Raw genomic sequence first — 20,195 nt, forward strand, 5'->3', positions numbered from 1 at the left:
ATCTAGAAGAGACGCTAACGCTCCAGAAAATGGGATATCCTGATGATGAGCTAGCCCAATTGAACAGTTTTCTGAGATGATCTTGCTTCTGGACTATGATCTTCGGATTGCGAGCTCATGGTGACTTTCCTCCAGCCTAACCAGCTGAAAGGAACAAGGAGGTATCCTCTTGCTCCTGTTAACAGCTCCATGACCCACAAAGAAGGCACGTAGGGTATAAATGCAGAACACCACCTATGAATTTTTAGATGCCGCTGTTGTATGACTATGTGTAAGAAAATACAGGACATAAGTACATATAGTACACTGTTCTTGTGATATCCACACATCAAGGCCCTTGTGTCTGACCTCCAGTTTTGTAAATAACTACTTCACAAAATGACCAGCACACTTTAGCTGGGACTTCAAAAAGAAATACACGTGTTGTTCCCATAGAAGCAACAATTAACCTTTTCTTTGGCAGGAGCAAACGTGAACATGACCTACACAGCAAAGGAGGAAGGAAAGTGTGAAGCCAAGCAAGAACCTGCCTTCTTGGGTTTGATCACTGTCTATCACTTCCAATAATATTGTCAGTGAAAATTCTGAGTGAACAGGTGTTTTAAGATGCTCTGGGAACTTTGTCTGAAATATTAGCAGGTATGCAGAATAAAATGAAGGGGAGGTGGTAGGGATTAAAATCAGTTTACTTCTAGAACACTGGAACCAACTTTGTACTTGTTTAGTCATCAGTTAAATGAGAGTCCAGTGTGTTTCCTTAAAGCTTGGCACCAGTAAGCCCTGTTGAAAACTCAGCATTAGCAACCTTGGACTGAAATTTGCTCATTAGCACAGGATGAAGGAAAAAATTATTTGTTATAAATTGCTAGCCCATTATATATTTGAATATTATGTATAGATTTTGTGATTTTAGAACTAAAATGTAGGATTAGCTTGAATAACAGGTTTTAGCTAGCCTGTGCCTGGATACTTATGCTTAAGTAAGGACTTTTAGCAGAGCTGCAGTTAGAAAGAATGTGAAGAGAGTGTGGCTGTATTTAGTTAAGCCAGATAACACGACTAGGACCAGATATAACCTTGAAGAGGAGCACAAGGAGTCTAAAAGTATGCACAGGAAGGGGAGTTGAAAAGCTCAGCTGTGAGGGAGACCTACGGCCTTCATCAGGAGACCCCCGAAGAAGACCCTCAAAGGGCAGAGCACCAAGGGGAGAAAACTTATGTAAATAAATTCCAAGAACTGATTATAACAGACACACCTTTTCCAAGAAAAATAATGAATATATAACATGTTTCCTGGAATCTATATGAATATGTATATTTAACCAGAATAAAAATCATGTAACCAGCCTCAATAATTGCACACACATTAGGTGGATCAATAGCCTCTATGCCCGGTGCCACATAATAAAGAATACGTGCTTAATAATCAAACTGGCATCGAGTACTGAGTTTGGCTTTTCACGGCACCAGGGGAGCTGAGCAGAGGAGGAGGTATGGGACTGGCAGCTTGGGGAGAGGACGGACTAGCGCTTCACTTCTGCCGAGTGTCTGTGAGGAGACGCTAGGCTGTAAGCAATGGGCTCTGTGTCAGAACGAAGGGTTTGCACTTTTCTTTAAGAGCTGGCACTGTAAGTTACAGCAAGAGCCTGGCGAAAGATTGCCCGAGGCCCCACCCGCTGCCACCTCCAGCTCTGCTTCTACAGACCCACATCCCTGGGCTTGGCAGCAAAGGGGAAAAAGCAGACCAGTGGCGAAGGCAGCTTCTGCTATTGGGCATCCAGAGGGACCTGGACAGACTGAAGAAGTGGGCCTGTGAGAACCTCATGAGGTTCAACAATGCCAAGTGCAAAGTCCTACACCTGAGTCAGGGCAATCCCCATTTTCAGTACACGATGGGGGATGATTGAGATCAGCTCTGCAGAGAAGGACTCGGGGCGCTCACTGATGAGAAGCTCAACATGAGCCGGCAATGGGCACTTACAGCCCAGAAGGCAAATCATGTCCTGGGCTGCATCAAAGGAAGCATGGCCAGCAGGGCGAGGGAAGGGATTCTGCCCCTCTATTCCTCTCGTGTGAGACCTCATCTGGAGTATTGTGTCCAGTTCTGGAATCCTCAACATAAGAAGGATATGGAGCTGTTGGAACAGGTCCGGAGGAGGGCTACAAAGATGATCAGAGTGCTGCAGCACCTCCCACACGAGGACAGGCTAAGACAGTTGGGGTTGTTCAGCCTAGAGAAGAGAAGGCTCTGAGGAGACCTTACAGGGACCTTCCAGTACCTAAAGGGGCTACAAGAAAGCTGGAGAGGGACTGTTTACAAAGGCTGGGAGTGATAGGACGAGGGGGAATAGGTATAAAGTGGAGAGCGGCAGATTTAGACTAGACATAAGAAGGAACTTCTTCACCATGAAAGTGGTGAGGCACTGGCACAGGTCGCCCAGGGAAGCTGTAGCTGCCCCATCCCTGGAGGCGTTCAAGGCTAGGTTGGATGGGGCCTTAGGCAGCCTGATCCAGTGGGATGTCCCTGCCCATGGCAGAGCGGCTGGAACTGGATGATCTTTAAGGTTCTCTCCAACCCAAACCATTCTATGATTCTAAGATCCTACGACTCTGTGATTCTACGCCTGCGGCAGCCCCGCCCCTCCCGCCCCTCCGTGACGTCGCTGCCCGTGTCCCCGCAATGCCCAACGCTGTCGCAGCCGTTGGTTGGGAGGGTCCCGGGGTCTCTGGGTTCCTGTCGCCCTCTCCCCCTCCCTGCTCGGGTGCGAATTCAGTCCAAGCGGCGGCTCCTCCGGAGGGCGTGAGGAGAGGGTGTTGCGCGGCTGGTGGAAGAGGCTCTGCAGCACCGAGGGGGACGCGGAGAAGCGGCGGGGGGCGGGCAGAGCTGGCAACGAAGCCACCGCCCCGCTGGCTGCGGGAGGCGGCAAAGCCCAGCGCAGTCGCAGGTGCCCTGCGAAGTGTCTTTCTTGACCTCTGGATCATGGAATCATAGAATGGTTTGGGTGGGAAGGGACCTTAAAGATCACCCAGTTCCACCCCGTTGCCATGGTCGGGGACATCTCCCACCGTCCCGCTCCTCCTTCCGCTCCTCCTTCCTCTCTGTACGTAGAGTTTCTAACCGACTGGAGGAGTGTGCCGACAGTGCAAGGATACCGGGATGTCCTGTGGGAAGGACAGAAGGTCCAGCAGTCCTTGAGAGTTCTTCCTCTAGGATTCATGCTGACTTTACTTTGAGTGCACGTGCACTGACTGGAGCAGGTAGGATCCTGCACTGTGGAGAAAGCTATAGGGACGAACCACTGTAGCAAAACAATGATCCACTGTTTCGGCCAAAGGCTTGAGGGATAGGGAAAGGCAGTATGAGATAAGCACTCACAGAAGCACTGCACTTTTTACCTTCTTTGTAGGGGTTTGGCCAGCGGCACTGGCAGAACAAGAACATGATGTCTTCTCGTTTGATCCTGAGGTAAAATCACAGAATCATTTGGGTTGGAAAAGACCCTTAAGACCATCGAGTCCAACTGTAAACCTAACAGTGCCAAGTCCATCCTGTAAACCATGTCCCTAACCAGTACCTCTACACCTGTTCTAAATACCTCCAGGGACGGTGACTCAGACATTTCCCTGGGCAGCCTGTTCCAGTGTTTGATAACCCTTTCAGTGAAGTCATTTTACTTAATCTCCAACGTCAATCCCCCCGGCACAACTTGAGACCCCTTCCTCTTGTCCTATCACTTGCTACTTGGGAAAAGAGGCTGACACTCACCTCTCCACAAACTCCTTTCAGGTAGCTGTAGAGAGAGGAAGGCTCGCTCCTTTTCTCCAGACTAAACAACCCTAGTTCTCTAAGGTGCTCCTCTTGAGCACCTCTTGAGCACCTCTTGTTCTCTAGACCCTTCACTGGCTTTGTGGCTTTTCTTTGGACATGCTACAGCACCTCAAGGTCTTTCTCACATGGATGCAGGAAGGCAACACTGAATACAGAATACGAGGAGCAGTCTTACCAGTGCCAAGTACAGAGAGAAAATCTCTTCCCTAGTCCTGCTGACCACACTATTTCTCATACATGCCAGAATGCTTTTGGCTTTCTTGACTACCTGGACACACTGCCAGCTCATGTCCAGCACCTGTTAACCAACATCCCCAGGTATTTTGACACAGCAACTTTCCAGCCATTCTTCCCCTTCTTCAAAGGAGACAGTGGGCCCCCTCAGGGCTCACTTCCTTTCGGACACTTTTCCCTCGGCTGTTGCTTCCGCCACAGGCTCATAGCTAGGACATTGCCATACAAGCGCTACAGGGAAGGTGTTCAGTTAGGACTGCAACAAAGTCAGGTGATAATCATGGCCTGCATGGATCCCCTAGCAGCTGGTCTTTGAGCTTGGTTTCCAGTTTAGGATTGAAGCAGTAAAGTGCTGCGTCTGAATCCAGTTCCTGTGCTCTGTGTGTGATGAATCTTTTCTCTTTTGAAAGGATGGGAATGAATGCCAGGCAGTGAAGAAGGTGGCCGAGATGGAATGCCAAGCCAAATCAATTCTGGAGGACAAGTGGGGTGGAAACATCGTCCTGGAGGAAGTACATAACAGGCATGGCTTTTTAGTGTTTTCAAGAAAGGTCATGTTGAAGAGAAGCTTTACACAACTCTATTGGAAGAGCATGTACCTAATGTTTTGTGAGTGAACCAGACCTCACATTCAACCACGGAAAGCACTTCTGCGCATGAGCTTATGGTGTTAAAGCGCTATAAAGGGCCTTGCAAATGCAGGCTGGCTGCAGTTCTCCTGTGAGGGAAGGAAGTCTTTTCTTCCTCTGTTCGGGTAGACTTTGAGCCCTGCAAGCGATGAGTGACACTGGAGTGCTGGCTGTTCTCCATCCTTAATGGCCTTTCAAACTTATTGCACATGAAGCAAGCCATGTCTGCGCTGCTTGTGTAAGCGTATGTGAAAGAGGCTGACTCTTTCTTGGCTTCACACTTCCCTTATTCATTTGCTATGCAGGTTGAAGACTGTTCTGGAAGAATATGAGACAAAGTCAATGGTATATCCAGAGAGAAGGAGCGAGTCACAGCTTAGTTTGCAGTGGAAGACGGACACTAGCTGTTTGGAGGTGGCATCACTGTTCTCTGTTCATGTGGGGAAACTCTAAGTTGAGGTTTTCTGGAAGACCCTGGGAGAGATCACTTTATCTCTTCTGCTGACTAAAGGCTGCTCTGAAAGTCCTGCTGAAAGTCCGTTTCTCACCTTTCTGGCTTTGAGAGTTGTCCGTGAGACAATAATGCACTGGCTTAAGTATCTTCTGCTGGGAGATCCATGTGATCTTCTATGATGAGATCACTGTCTGCACGTGCTGCATATGGATCCTGTTCCTGTGTCCTTTGTGTGATGAATCTTCTATTTTAAAAGACGGGAATGAGCACCAGTGCTGCAGGCAAGGTGTTCAGTTAGGACTGCAACAAAGTGAGGTCATACTCATGGCCTGGATCCCCTAGCAGCTGGTCTTTGAGCTTGGTTTCTAGTTTAGGATTGAAGCAGCAAAGTGCTGCGTCTGAATCCAGTTCCTGTGCTCTGTATGTGATGAATCTTTTCTCTTTTGAAAGGATGGGAATGAATGTCAGGCAGTGAAGAAGGTGGCCGAGATGGAATGCCAAGCCAAATCAATTCTGGAGGACAAGTGGGGTGGAAACATCGTCCTGGAGGAAGTACATAACAGGCATGGCTTTTTAGTGCTTTCAAGAAAGATCACAATGAGGAGAAGCCCAGCTTTACACAACTCTACTGGAAAAGCATGAAACTAATGTTTTTTGAGCAAACGAAACCTCACATTCAACCTTGCAAGGTGCTTCTGCGCATGAGCCTATGGTGTTAAAGCACTATAAAGGGCCCTGCAAATGCAGGCTGCCTGCCATTCTTCTGTGAGGAAAGGAAGTCTTTTTTCCTTTTTTTTCAAGTAGAGTTTGGGTCCTGCAAGTGATGAGTAGCACTGGAATGTTGGCTGTTCTCAGTTATTCCTGGCCTGTCAAAAACATTACGAAATAAGCAAGCTGTGACTGTGCTGTTTGCATAAAAGTATGTGATAGAGGCCGACTCTTGCTTTGCTTCACACTTTCCTTCCTCATTTGCTGTGCAGGTTGAAAATGGTTCTGGAGGAATGTGAAATAAAGCCGATGGGATTTTCAGGGAGTATTGAGTCCCAGCTCAGTATGTAATGAAGCCCTGAAACTAAGAAGAAAGGTTTGTTTTTTTACTGATGGACCCTGTATGATGTTTTTCCTATACTTCTTTTCCATGTTGCTAATGATCTGCTGCAATTGATTGACTTCTCTTGATGCCCTTGTTGCTTTTGTAGCAGTCTATGCTGTTGGAGAGATGTGATGAGAATGTGGTGAAGCAGTTGAAGTGCCAGCGCCAGAAAACAAACAAGGAATGATTTCAGGGAGATGAATGAAGCCTGGAACCTTTTTCTCTCCACCTTTTTGCAGCCACTGCTCTTGATCTGGTTCCAAGTGTTGTGTTGTGAACTGCTATTTAATAAACTGTTTTATCTCATATGTGCCTTAGTCTGGCTGCAGAAATGGAGTGCTTGGGACCTAGCAGCTCTGATGAGGGGAGTCCTATTTTGGAAAGCTCCCTCAGACTCTCTTCCTATGCAGGCAGTTAGCACATCTTACTCTGTCCTTGCTGTCCTGCCAATGTCTCTAAGAGGGAGAACATGTCTGTGTCCTTTTCTTCCTGGGAGACCTGAGCTATGATTGTGCTCAGATTGGGGACTAGCGCAGAGCTACCGCTAATAATCAGTTACTAGATGTTTGTGTCTTTTAGAGCAGTCCTTTTGGTGATCTGGGCAGAAGGTAGTGGTTGACCTTCTGGCAGCCATGGAAACTTTGCAGATCCCACAGGGATCTGGTGGATCTGGGGAAGGGTATGAAGAAGTGGGCTCAAGCTGGAACAGGGGGAATGCCACCTCAACCTATGGAAAAACCTTTTCTCTTCTGAGGGTGGTGAGAGGTCAGTGTCAGGGAGCAGCATGGACACATCACCCTCTTGAGGATGGAGAGCCATAGGTTGTCTCTGGCCAGCAGGACAGGGCTCAGCCTCAGTCTATACGAGCTAGGCAGCAAAGTGCAACTGTGACACTAGCTGGCAGGAGCAGCAAGGAATGCAGTCCTATGCTTCTGTACAGAGCAAAGGTGGATCCTCTAGGGCTCTACAGGCCTCTGCTAAGGACGTATTATGTCAACATGCCCGTTCGCTTTCCCTGTTTAATGTCGAATGCACGCTGGAGGGGAGGGTGGTGAGTAACATGGTGCAGTGTCTCTTATCTAAGTGACAAACTGTCTGCAGGATTAAGAAAGCAGATTACTCATAGCACAGAGGTGAGGAAAGGTGTAAGCAACACAACAGTCTGTACAGAATCACTGTTTGTTGCCACTCTAACATAAAGCGAAAATATAACCAATTTAAGCAACTGTTTCCTTGTTGGTAGAACAACTTAAAATAAGCTCACCCTGGCGCAAACCCAGACAATTCCTGAGACCCTGTGCTGCCAGATCAGTACAAAGTCTTCAGCTTCGAAGTCATAATAAGAAAAATCAATTTTATTGAGTGACAGAACAAGTCTTGGAGGCAAGGTGGGGTAAAAATACAAGCATGTAATGTACACTGATCAGTGTCTCTAATGGAACAATCTCTGCAATCTAGTCAAACACGTTTAGGATGTTTTATATCAACTAAATTGGGCCTTATTATTTCTACTCATAATAATCTGCCGAACAAGACCATAAGAGCGTCTTCTATGTTTGCACGCCCTATTTACAATTGCCTTATTAAACCCACTCATTTTTTTTCTTTTTTTTTTCTTGATATAAGCTACAATGAAGCTTATAGGACCACAGAATGAATGTTTTGCAAATGCTTAGGTGCACATCAAAATTGTTCTCTGAACCACAGAAGACCTTCATTTCTATCAAATCCTTTTCCTCATATGCTGGGAACACTCCAAATAAAAGGACTCATCCATTTTCACAAACAATTCTCATGCTGAATGGCAAAATGACATAGTATTGCAGTAACTTTTAATGAAAGATCTTTGCACAACACAAAGAGAAGCGAGTACTTTGTGCATTCTGCTTGGCCCAATTTTAATCATATCCAAGCAACAAAGCCAGTCCAAAGATTTGAGGAATCATGGGTTTGAAGTCTGTCACCTTCATACATGGAAGTTTGACCAGAGAAACTGCAGCATTTGAAATTGGGCAGGAGGTTGGTTGTATGAATACTGTGAGCTGGTTCATGACAAATAGAATACTTGTTACATTAACCATTAATGAGATTGCTAAAGCATCCCTGGTCATTGCTGTGACCCAGGATAAACATCTGATAACCTTAAAACTATTAACATTTGAGCAAACAGTGGGTGTAAGGTGATGTGACTGTGCTCAAGGTTGTGTGGCTCCCTGTAGGCTCTGCTGCCTGAAGAGGTGATGCACAACACCAAATCAACAGAAAATGTGGACATGGACTGACCAGCAGCCTGGGCTTCAAGGACCAGGTTCAGTTAAATCACAAGGTCAGATTTCTGTGTCACTGTAGATAACATGCTTAGCCTGCCTGTTCCTCTATTAGGTTTTGCTTTGCTTTTTTGTTTTTCTTTGTTAGGGCCTGGGAGAGGCTGGAACTACCCCAATTTCTTGTGGACATTTAAATGCTTCTGCTAAGGTATATAAAAATCACTGATGTCCCTGGCAGGGGAGAGACAGTCTTCAGTAAAAAGGAACTGATATTTGACCCAGAACCTTTGCTTATCTGACTTGTCCATGCTCCTTTGCCAGCAGGCACAGACGTCTGGCCTCAGAGTTGTCAAGAAATTCCCTTTCTCACACATCCTCATGTGTGAGATCGACAGAGCCTCAGCATAAAGCAGTTAACTCAAACTGGAAGAAGGGGAAAAATCTGCCAGTGACTCAGCAACAACTGGCAGTCAGGGAGAAGGAAATTCGAACTACAAAGTATAGCAAGTGGATGGCATGGGGCTGCCTAGAAGGCTGTTTCTGCACACTGGTATTACAAATAGCAAATGCTAATAGGACTGGAGAGCTTTGTTTCAAGTATTAATGTGACTGGGCTTCAGTGCTTGGAATAACCCTATGGCAAGCGTCTCAAAATGGTTTCCTGAGGCCATGCTCTGTCAACAGAACTTAAACTCCTCAGAGGAGCTTCCTGGTTGTTGATATTTTAGTATGCCTTTATTGCAGTAAATAGCCTTACATGTTTCCAGGTTTTGTAATAACTAAAATACTGCACTAAAAATACTTCTTTTCATGATACCATGGCTAAATTCCCAATTCAACAAAACACTATTACACTTTAAAGAATTTGGCCAGGTCTCAAATTCAAGTGGGCTGGAAGGGCATGAGTCCAAAGCAGTTAAAAATCCTGTCATGGCACTTTGGGCTCAGGAGGTTGAACTTATCATTGATTGATTGATCATAGTATAGATAGACCAAAGCATAGCTGAGCTGAGTTCGTGCTTCCTTGTTGAATCTTAATGGATTATTCACTTTCCCTTTCTTAGATGTGCCTTCTTTGAATGCCCTTCTTCTGCTGTAGTGTGAAAAGAACAGTTATTGAGTGGCTTCAGGGCAAAAGCCACATCTCAATTACACATGACAGGGATCCAGTTAAAGAGAAATCGATTAGTTGGTGCATGATAGCCCCAAGAATCTAAGTTTTATGGTGATGAAGAAACCATCCTAGAAAAGAGGCACGTGCACTGCATGTTACATATGATGGAATGAGAGAATGTTGTAATTCTTACTTTTTCTGCTCAGACTGCCAAAGCTTTTCTCTCAGACAGGTAATGAAAGCACATTTCTTAACTTTCCTTTGTCTGTGTTACCTTGCTAGTCTAGTATCACTGGTGACAAATGGAAGCAAAGTGGCATTTTCATTAGTAAGAATCACAGAATCAGAATCACAGAATCACAGAATCACAGAATCACACAAGGTTGGAAAGGACCCATTGGATCATCGAGTCCAACCGTTCCTAACACTCCCTAAACCATGTCCCTAAGTACTTCATCCACCCGTTCCTTAAACACCTCCAGGGAAGGCGACTCGACCACCTCCCTGGGCAGCCTGTTCCAGTACCCAATGACTCTTACTGTGAAGAATTTTTTTCTGATATCCAACCTGAACCTCCCCTGACGGAGCTTCAGGCCATTCCCTCTAGTCCTGTCCCCTGTCACTTGGGAGAAGAGGCCAGCTCCCTCCTCTCCACAACCTCCTTTCAGGTAGTTGTAGAGAGTAATAAGGTCTCCCCTCAGCCTCCTCTTCTCAAGGCTAAACAACCCCAGCTCTCTCAGCCGCTCCTCATAAGACTTGTTCTCCAGCCCCCTCACCAGCTTTGTTGCTCTTCTCTGGACACCCTCCAGAGCCTCAACATCCTTCTTGTGGTGAGGGGTCCAGAACTGAACACAGTATTCGAGGTGCGGTCTCACCAGTGCCGAGTACAGAGGGAGAATAACCTCCCTGGACCTGCTGGTGACCCCATTTCTGATACAAGCCAAGATGCCATTGGCCTTCTTGGCCACCTGGGCACACTGCTGGCTCATGTTCAGTCGGCTGTCAACCAGCACCCCCAGGTCCTTCTCTTCTGTGCAGCTCTCCAGCCATTCTTCCCCCAGTCTGTAGCGCTGCATAGGGTTGTTGTGCCCCAAGTGCAGGACCCGGCATTTGGTCTTGTTAAACCTCATGCCATTGGTCTCGGCCCAGCAGTCCAGCCTGTTCAGATCCCTTTGCAGAGCCTCCCTACCCTCCAGCAGGTCGACACTTCCTCCCAGCTTAGTGTCATCTGCAAACTTGCTGAGGGTGCACTCAATGCCTTCATCCAGGTCATTGATAAAGACATTGAACAGAGCTGGACCCAGTACTGAGCCCTGAGGAACTCCACTTGTGGCTGGCCTCCAGCTGGAGTTAACTCCATTGACCACCACTCTCTGGGCCCGGCCATCCAACCAGTTTTCAACCCAGGAGAGTGTGCGCCTGTCCAGGCCAGAGGCTGACAGTTTCTGAAGCAGAATGCTGTGAGAAACTGTGTCGAAGGCTTTACTGAAGTCCAAGAAGACTACATCCACAGCCTTTCCCCCATCCAGTAGTTGAGTGATTTTGTCATAGAAGGTGATCAGGTTAGTTTGGCAAGATCTGCCCTTTTGTAAACCCATGTTGACTGGGCCTGATCACCCGGTTCTCTTGCATGTGCTTCATGATAGCACTCAAGATTACCTGTTCCATGACTTTCCCTGGCACTGAGGTGAGACTGACAGGCCTGTAGTTCCCCGGATCCTCTCTGCAACCCTTCTTGTATATGGGCACAACATCAGCCAGCCTCCAGTCTAGTGGAACTTCCCCAGTCAGCCAGGACTTCTGGAAGATGATGGATAGGGGTTTGGAAAGGACATCCGCCAGTTCCTTCAATACTCTTGGGTGGATCCCATCCGGCCCCATAGACTTGTGGACGTCTAGCTGGGCAAGCAAGTCTCTAACCGCCTCCTCTTGGATCACGGGAGCCTCAATCTGCCCCTCTAACTCTTGGATTTGTAAACAGAAGGAACAACTTTCTTTGCTATTAAAGACTGAGGCGAAGAAGGCATTAAGTACCTCAGCCTTGTCCTTATCCCCTGTCACTGTTATTCCTTCTGCATCCAATAGGGACTGGATATTCTCCCTCGTCCTCCTTTTCCTGTTAATGTACTTGTAGAAAGACTTTTTGTTGTCTTTCACAGACTTAGCGAGTTTTAATTCTAGTTGGGCCTTGGCCCTCCTGATTTTTTCCCTGCACGATCTCACTTCGTCCCTGTAGTCCACCCAAGATGCCTGTCCTTTCCTCCAGAGCACATAGAGCTTCTTTTTCTTATTGACGCATCTTGAGATCACCCTGCTCCACCAAGCTGGCTTTTCCCCCCGCCGGCTCCTTTTCCGGAACACAGGGATGGCCTGCTCTTGAGCTGATAGGATTTCATTTTTCAAAAGCGCCCAACCCTCATGGGCTCCCTTGCCCTGAAGGACTGTTTCCCACGGGACTTTGCTAATCAACCTTCTGAACAGGCCAAAGTCTGCCCTCTGGAAGTTTAATGTGACTGCTTTGCTAACCCCCTTCTTAATCCCACCTAGAACTGAAAACCCTATCATCTCATGATCACTTAATCCCAGGCGTCCTCCAACCGTCAAATCCCCAACAAGACCTTCCCTATTCACAAACAGCAGGTCTAGGAAGGCACCCTGGCTTGTTGGTTCACTAACCAGCTGTGCAAGGAAGTTGTCTTCCATGCACTCCAGGAACCTCCTAGACTGTTTCCTTTCTGCTGTATTGTACTCCCAGCAGACATCCGGAAAGTTAAAGTCTCCCACAAGGACAAGAGGCAGAGATTTAGAGACTGTCCCCAGCTGTTTATAGAAGAGTTCATCAGCAGCTTCTTCTTGGCTGGGTGGTCTGTAACAGACTCCTATCACAAAGTCCCCTTTCTTGTGGGCTCCTCTGATTTTAACCCATAGGCACTCGATCCCGTCCTCACCGTAATCCAGTTTGAGAGTTTCAAAGCACTCTTTGACATAGAGGGCTACCCCGCCTCCTTTCCTACCCTTCCTGTCCCGCCTGAAGAGTTTATATCCCAACATAGCTGTAGTCCAGTTATGTGAGTCATCCCACCACGTTTCTGTGATGGCAATGACATCATAGTCACCTTGCCCTACAACAGCTTCCAGCTCATCCTTCTTATTGCCCATGCTGCGTGCATTGGTGTAAATGCACTTCAGCTGGGCTGATGAACCTTCAGCCCTCATAAAGGGAAGAGAGTTTATTCTCGATTGACTGGTCCTTGGAATAACTAATTCCACAGACCCAGTTTTATCCTTACTGTCCCCACTTATACTCGCCCTCACTTGCCCTATTGTGGTGTACTGGTGGTCCTCTCCAGCACACCATTTCTCAGCCGCTGGTTTCCCACTTCCAGGCTCATTCCCAACTAGCCTGGTCTCCTCCCCTTCCCCCTTCACATCTAGTTTAAAGCTCTATTTAAGAGCCTAACTAGATTTTTAGAGATAACTTTAGTTCCCCTTCGAGACAAGTATGACCCATCCCTAGTAAGAAAACCTGGGGGTGGGTGGGTCACCCCATGATCAAAGAAGCCAAAGCCTCTCTCCTCACACCAGGCTCGGAGCCAGGCATTAATCATCTGTACGTTCCTGACTTCCTGCTCCATATTCCTTAGTATTGGGATGGAGCTAAACACCACTTGCGCTCCAGAGCCCTCAATCATCTTCCCTAAATCCCTGAAGTCTCTTTTGATGGCTTTCAGCTTTCTGCGCTGTAAGTCATCATTACCTATTTGAAATACTAAGAGGGGATAGTAATCCGTTTCCTTCACCAAGGAAGGGAGTTTTCTATTGATATCCCTCACTGAAGCCCCCGGCAAGCAGCAGACCTCCCTGTGGAGCGGGTCCGGTCTGCAGATGGGACCCTCCATTCCTTTAAGAAGGGAATCCCCTAAGACGATCACTCTCCTCTTTTTCTTGACAGAGGATGTTTTTAGGGCCCTCCGAGGATGCTGGAGCCTAGGGAATGTTTCCAGGCTGTGGGGACCATCTCCTTCTTCCACTGCTTCTTCCTGGGGAATAGGTTCTACCTGCAGCATTTCATATTTATTTCTGAGGGCTATCTGGGGGTTAATTGTCTGGGTGGGGGGAGCAGGTTTCCTACGCCGGACAGGAACCTGCTGCCATCCCCCAACTCTTGTTCCCCCTGCCTCACAGATTATAGGATCAAGCTGCTCCGCCGCATTGGCTCCAGCAGCCTGCTGGGTTTGTGCGAGGGCACTGCTCCAAAGATCTATGTCCCTCTCACATTCCCTGATAGTCCTTAACCTATTCACCTCCTCCCTCAGCTCTGCCACCATGTGAAGGAGTTCTGCGACTCGTGCACAGCTCCCACAAGCGTAGCCGGTATCAGAGGCACAGGCTGGTGTTGGAGGGGGGCATTGCCTACAACCCAGGGTCTGCGTGGCTGCATGGACCCACTGAGGCTAATTAAATGTTAAAGTTAAGTTAACATTAACATTTTATGTTAAATGGGTTAAATTTTATGTTAAATGGGTTCTGATGTCTGAAGATACTACCTTAAATTAATTTTTCATGTGGTTTTTTGTGGGGTCCACAACGGGCTGAGGACCCCTGATTAATGCACCCGGAAGGAGATCATGGGACGGGAAGTGGGCAGACAATATAGGACCATGCATGAAAGTAGCACTATCCATTCACAGATTGTTTATGTATAAGCTAATCCAATCATGCGGAGACGCGTGTGTTAATCAAGGGTATAAGAGGCGCGCGTAAGATCAAGCACGGGCCGGCCAGCCCTGTAACTTCAATAAAGAAACTTGCTTCCACATCACCGTGTCGTGTCTCAACAGCGACATCTGGTGACCCCGACGTGATATAGCTAGCGATTTTATGAGAGTTTTAATTTTGGGGTTCCCCGAGGTGGCACAGCCACTATAAAAGAGTTTTCAGCAAAAATAGCCAAGAGAAGCGGCGAGAGAAGCTGCTAAAAGAGTTTTCGGCAAAAATAGCCAAGAGAAGCGGCGAGAGAAGCTGCTAAAAGAGTTTTCGGCAAAAATAGCCAAGAGAAGCGGCGAGAGAAGCTGCTAAAAGAGTTTTCGGCAAGAGTAGCCAAGAGGAGCGTCGAGAGAAGCTGCTAAAAGAGTTTTCTGCAAAAGTAGCCAAGAGGAGTGGCGAGAGCAGCTGCTTAATTCCGGATCCGGGACTTTTAAGAAGCCACCGAGTGCAGGTGAGCTGTTGGGGAAAAAGATGGGAGCCTCACTAACAAAAGAGGAGGAAATGATTATAAGCATGTGGAAGCAAATACTAGAAAAGAAGGGGGTAAAGCTAGAGGAATTCATCTTACAAAAGATGCTTTTATGGAGTAAGAGACAGGGTTATACGCCAGATATAATAACATCATTTACTGTTTCGAATTGGAAACAAATAGGGGACAGGCTGTTTGATAGTGCTTCAAGTGGAGACAAAGAATCAGTATCTTTGTTAACCACATGGTGCCTTTTGTTTGATACTTTGAAAGACTTTAAGAAACAGAGGGATCAGGCAGAGCAAGATCTTTCACCCCTTGCCTCCCGAAACGAGCCTCCATCTGCTGAGGATCTGTTAACGGAGCAAGAAGAATTTTCTATATTAACTGCCGACCCAGACTCTGCATCTCTATCTGAGTCTCAACATCTAAATTCAAGAAATCCGGTAACGCACCAAGAGAATAAACCATCTCAGTTAGCGCGAAAACGTTTTCTTGTTGATGAGTCAGACGATGAAACAAGACTCGGTTTGTCCGATATATAAACAAAGCCGACGGCAGGTTAACCCCATAATGCCGTCCGCCCCTCCACTGCCCCCTGAAGAGCGAGGGGCACCCGAAGCGTACAATCCACTGGTACTCCCGCCTTTGCCAGATGAGCCGGATGATTGGGACAATCCCGCGGTGGTGGGGGGGGGCACTGAGGCGGCTGCTTCAGAAACCAGAAAGATCGAGGCTAACGCCGAGCCAACCTCTGGGGGTTCCTCCGGTAAACCTAAAACCCCTCAGGCGTGGGATCCACCCTCGGCACAGGTTACTGTGAGACCGTATGATCCATGTGTATTTTGGCAAAAGGTAAAACAACAGGCTATGCTAGAAGGACAGTGGACATTGTCTGAGGCAATGACTACACCCTTAAAGGAACGTGACCCGAGTCCTATGACAGCTATGGCATTCCCGGTGGTCCGGGGGGATCCAGGACAGGGAGTTATGGATGAGCACAGACCATACACCTGGACAGTAGTACAGGAACTTCAAAAAACCGTTACACAGTATGGTCCCAGCTCCCCTGCAACAATGCAATTGCTTCGATTATTAACTATGGAAGCAAAAAGAAATCAGGAAAATGGCAATTATTACATGACCTGCGAAAGATCAATGAAGTGCTTGCAACCATGGGGGCACTACAGCCGGATCTACCCTCCCCAACAATGATTCCAATGCAATGGGACATACTGGTCATGGACTTAAAAGATTGTTTCTTTACAATTCCTTTAGGTGAAAATGATGTCGAAAAATTTGCTTTTACAGTTCCTTCAACTAATCATGCAAAACCTACAAAAAGATATCATTGGAAGGTTTTACCCCAGGGGATGAAAAACTCACCTACCATCTGTCAATGGTTTGTAGCCCAGGCACTGAGTGTTGTACGGCAGAAATATCCTGAATGCTATTGTTATCATTATATGGATGACATCTTATTGGCTGCTGCAATGTCAGAACAATTAGGAGAATTTGAAAGGGACACTAAACAAATGTTGGAATGTTATGGCCTGGTCATTGCCCCCGAAAAGGTACAACGTGTTAAACCGTGGTTGTATTTGGGCATGCAAGTACTGGCCAAAACAGTCCAACCTCAGGCAATTAAAACAGTAACTGAAATCAGGACTTTAAATGATGTTCAGAAAATAGTTGGAATTATAAATTGGCTGAGACCCTATTTGGGCCTTACATCATCACAAATACAACCCCTAGTTGATCTGTTAAAAGGGGACACAGATATTGCAGCACCCAGGGTTCTAAATAAGGAAGCCAGAAATGTTCTGACACTTGTAGAGCAAGCCATTCAGGAAAAGCATGTCTGGCGCATTGACCTGACTGTAATCGTGCAGGCATTGGTCTTTGTGGAAGACTCGATGCCCTATGCTGCGCTCGTGCAGTGGGATCAGGGGTGGGAAGACCCCCTCCATATATTGGAGTGGATCTTCTTACCATTTCGAACAAAAAAGGCTGCTCCAGGATTATATGAGCTGTTAGCTCAACTCATTATAAAAATTCGAACACGATGTGTGGAACTATTGGCACGAGATCCGGAATGTATTGTTATTCCTTTACAAGTTCAATATTTTGAATGGTGTCTTGCCAATAGTTCTGCACTTCAAGCAGCGCTACTTAATTTTACAGGCCAGATATCGTATCATTTTCCTTCCCATCCGCTTTGTAAACTGGGAACTCAAATCTCTATCACACAGAAATTGTTAAGCCAAACAGCACCTGTTGATGGACCCACAGTTTTCACAGATGGGTCTGGGAAAGCAGGGAAAGCTGCTGTTACATGGTTTGATGGACAAAATTGGCAACATTTAATTGAGCATCAACAAGGCTCCCCACAAGTGGTGGAATTACGAGCAGTCACATTGGCATTTCAACAGTTCCCACAAGCCATAAATGTGGTAACCGACTCTGCTTATGTTGCAGGCCTAGTGCAGAGATTGGATAAAACAGTTCTTGGACAGGCGACAAACCACCTGTTGTTTGGAGTTATGAAGCTCCTGTGAGAAACTATACAAAAACGCAGCCTACCCTATTATATTCTACACATAAAAAGCCATACTGGCTTACCTGGTTTTATAGCAGAAGGAAATGCCCAGGCTGACCAATTAGTATCTGCAGTAGCATTAGGACCGGTACCAAACATTATGCAACAAGCAATTGCTTCTCATCAATTTTTTCACCAGGGTCACAGAGCACTCAAGAGACAGTTTCAGCTTTCTACTACTGAAGCTCGATCTATCGTTGCTTCATGTCCCGATTGTCAAGGCCAACATTTTCCAACAGTTTATGGAGTAAATCCTAGAGGCTTACAGGCCCTACAAATTTGGCAAACTGATATAACTCATATTACAGAATTTGGCCGACAAAAGTATGTACATGTATCAATTGATACTTTTTCTTCTGTCATTATTGCTACTGCACATACTGGAGAAACAGCAAAAGATGCTATTAGGCATTGGCAAAAAGCCTTCGCCATCTGTGGTGTTCCTCGACAAATTAAAACTGACAATGGTCCCGCTTATGTTTCTGGGCGAGTGAAATCATTTTTACAGTCTTGGGGTGTCAGCCATGCTACAGGTATTCCTCATTCCCCCACTAGTCAGGCACTTGTAGAACGTGCCCATGGTACACTTAAGTGCCTTTTACAAAAACAAAAGGCGGGAATGTCTGGGGAATCACCTGAAGCAAGGCTGAACAAGGTGATGTATGTATTAAATTTCTTAACTATCAATGAGGAACATCAGAATCCCCCAATGATTCGACATTTTGAATCCTTGAAGTCTACCACAGCTATCTCTGATGGAGTGAAGGTTCAAGTGAAGGACCTTCAAAGTGGTCAGTGGTCAGGCCCATGCAAGCTATTAACTTGGGGTCGAGGATATGCTTGTGTTTCCACAGATGAAGGACCTCGGTGGTACCCTGCTCGTTGTGTTCGCCCTGCTGTGGATAAGCCACGGAGACCACGTGTGGAGAATCAAACAGCTGGAGATGAGCGTGATGGATAGCCCTTGCTAACATCAAAGAACTGCCGTAACAACTGGAGTATAAGTCGTATATCGGAACCACAGATTAGAGCTGTTAGGATCAGTAGAAGTGGAGCATAAGTCATGTACTGGAATCACAGATTAGAGTTTTTAGGATTAGTAGAAACAGAGTATAAGTCATGTACTGGAATCACAGATTAGAGCTGTTAGGAACAGTAGAAACGGAGTATAAGTCACTGTTTGTATACTTTTCAGATGCACCTACAATATTACTCAGTGTGGTCAAATATTGATGCTGCTTTGCTTCCCTGTTTCAAGAATGGGTATGTTTGTAGTTGTGCTGTCGATGTTGCCCTGCATTGTGTGTCTGCTGCGAAGGGCCCCGCAGCAGCCGACACAGGCAATCTTTAACAGGCAATTTTCTTTAGCACAAATACAAAAAGGGGGAATTGTGGGGTCCACAGCGGGCTGAGGACCCCTGATTAATGCACCCGGAAGGAGATCATGGGACGGGAAGTGGGCAGACAATATAGGACCATGCATGAAAGTAGCACTATCCATTCACAGATTGTTTATGTATAAGCTAATCCAATCATGCGGAGACGCGTGTGTTAATCAAGGGTATAAGAGGCGCGCGTAAGATAAAGCACGGGCCCGCCAGCCCTGTAACTTCAATAAAGAAACTTGCTTCCACATCACCGTGTCGTGTCTCAACAGCGACAGTTTTTTCCCCTCATTCCTGACATTTTCTCAGCCAGACTTGACTTGACAAACTGGTAAATTGCTGCTTGGGAGCCCATTGGCTCCTGCAGCTCATTCTCCTGACATCAAACTGAAATAAAACTTTTACTCCATTTGTACTAAACACCAGACAGGTCTGAATTTTCCTCTCTCACCAGCTTTACTGAACTGCAACTCTGTGGATTTACAGCTCACTTACCTTAATTTATGACACGAAAGAGAAGCTTTTCACATTACAGATTAGAATCTGGACTTGGTTGACTTGTCCATTCTCTCTGAATAGCTGTTTGCAGTTGCATATAGTTTACTGTAACATCATTTCAGTTCAGGCTTTCAAAAACACCACTAAAACTCTAAAAGTCTGGCAATACTTGTGTAGCAGTCAAAGACACTATTGTTGCTTCAATTAAAACAGCACAGACCCTAGTGGCCTTTACCAATGACTTCTGCCTTTGTGCTGTTCTTGGGGTACCCATTGTATGTCACTATAAAGCAAAAAGTGACTGCACTTTGTTATTGCTACAGAATCTATTAGCAAAATCTTGACTGAAAGACTTCATGTGAAGCATTGCTGTTCTTTATTAACGGTGCTACAACAGTAGATTTGATGATAATGTCCCTAGCAGTGTTTTGTCAGCTAGAGCTGGTCAGACTACAAGTGCGGGATAAATGTATGTATATTCTCATCTGCATTTTATTTTGTTGATTGTGATAACTGGCAGAAGCTTTATCAATGATAATTGCAGCTGTGCTCTGGTAGTAACATTTTGGCACAAGGTCACTTGGGCCAGCAAAATTGAGATGCCCATGTGGGTACTTCTAGCACAGTTACCTCCAGTCTAATAAATTAGACATGTTCAGGAGTGTCTCTGGGTACTGAGGCCAAGTGGAATAGAGTGGTTTATTTCTGTGACAGTAATTTCCTATCGTTGGACTACAAAACAGCATGGCTTGTCCAAGCTCCTTAGTGGGAACAGTCCCAGCAATGCCTTCATCACTAAACTACAGATGGTTGGTGAGTGTTCTAGTGCAGTTTGTAAGCAAGGTGTATATACAAAT

Source organism: Cuculus canorus, chromosome 1 (genome assembly GCF_017976375.1).
Source record: "Cuculus canorus isolate bCucCan1 chromosome 1, bCucCan1.pri, whole genome shotgun sequence".
NCBI classification, from domain to species: Eukaryota; Metazoa; Chordata; class Aves; order Cuculiformes; family Cuculidae; genus Cuculus; species Cuculus canorus.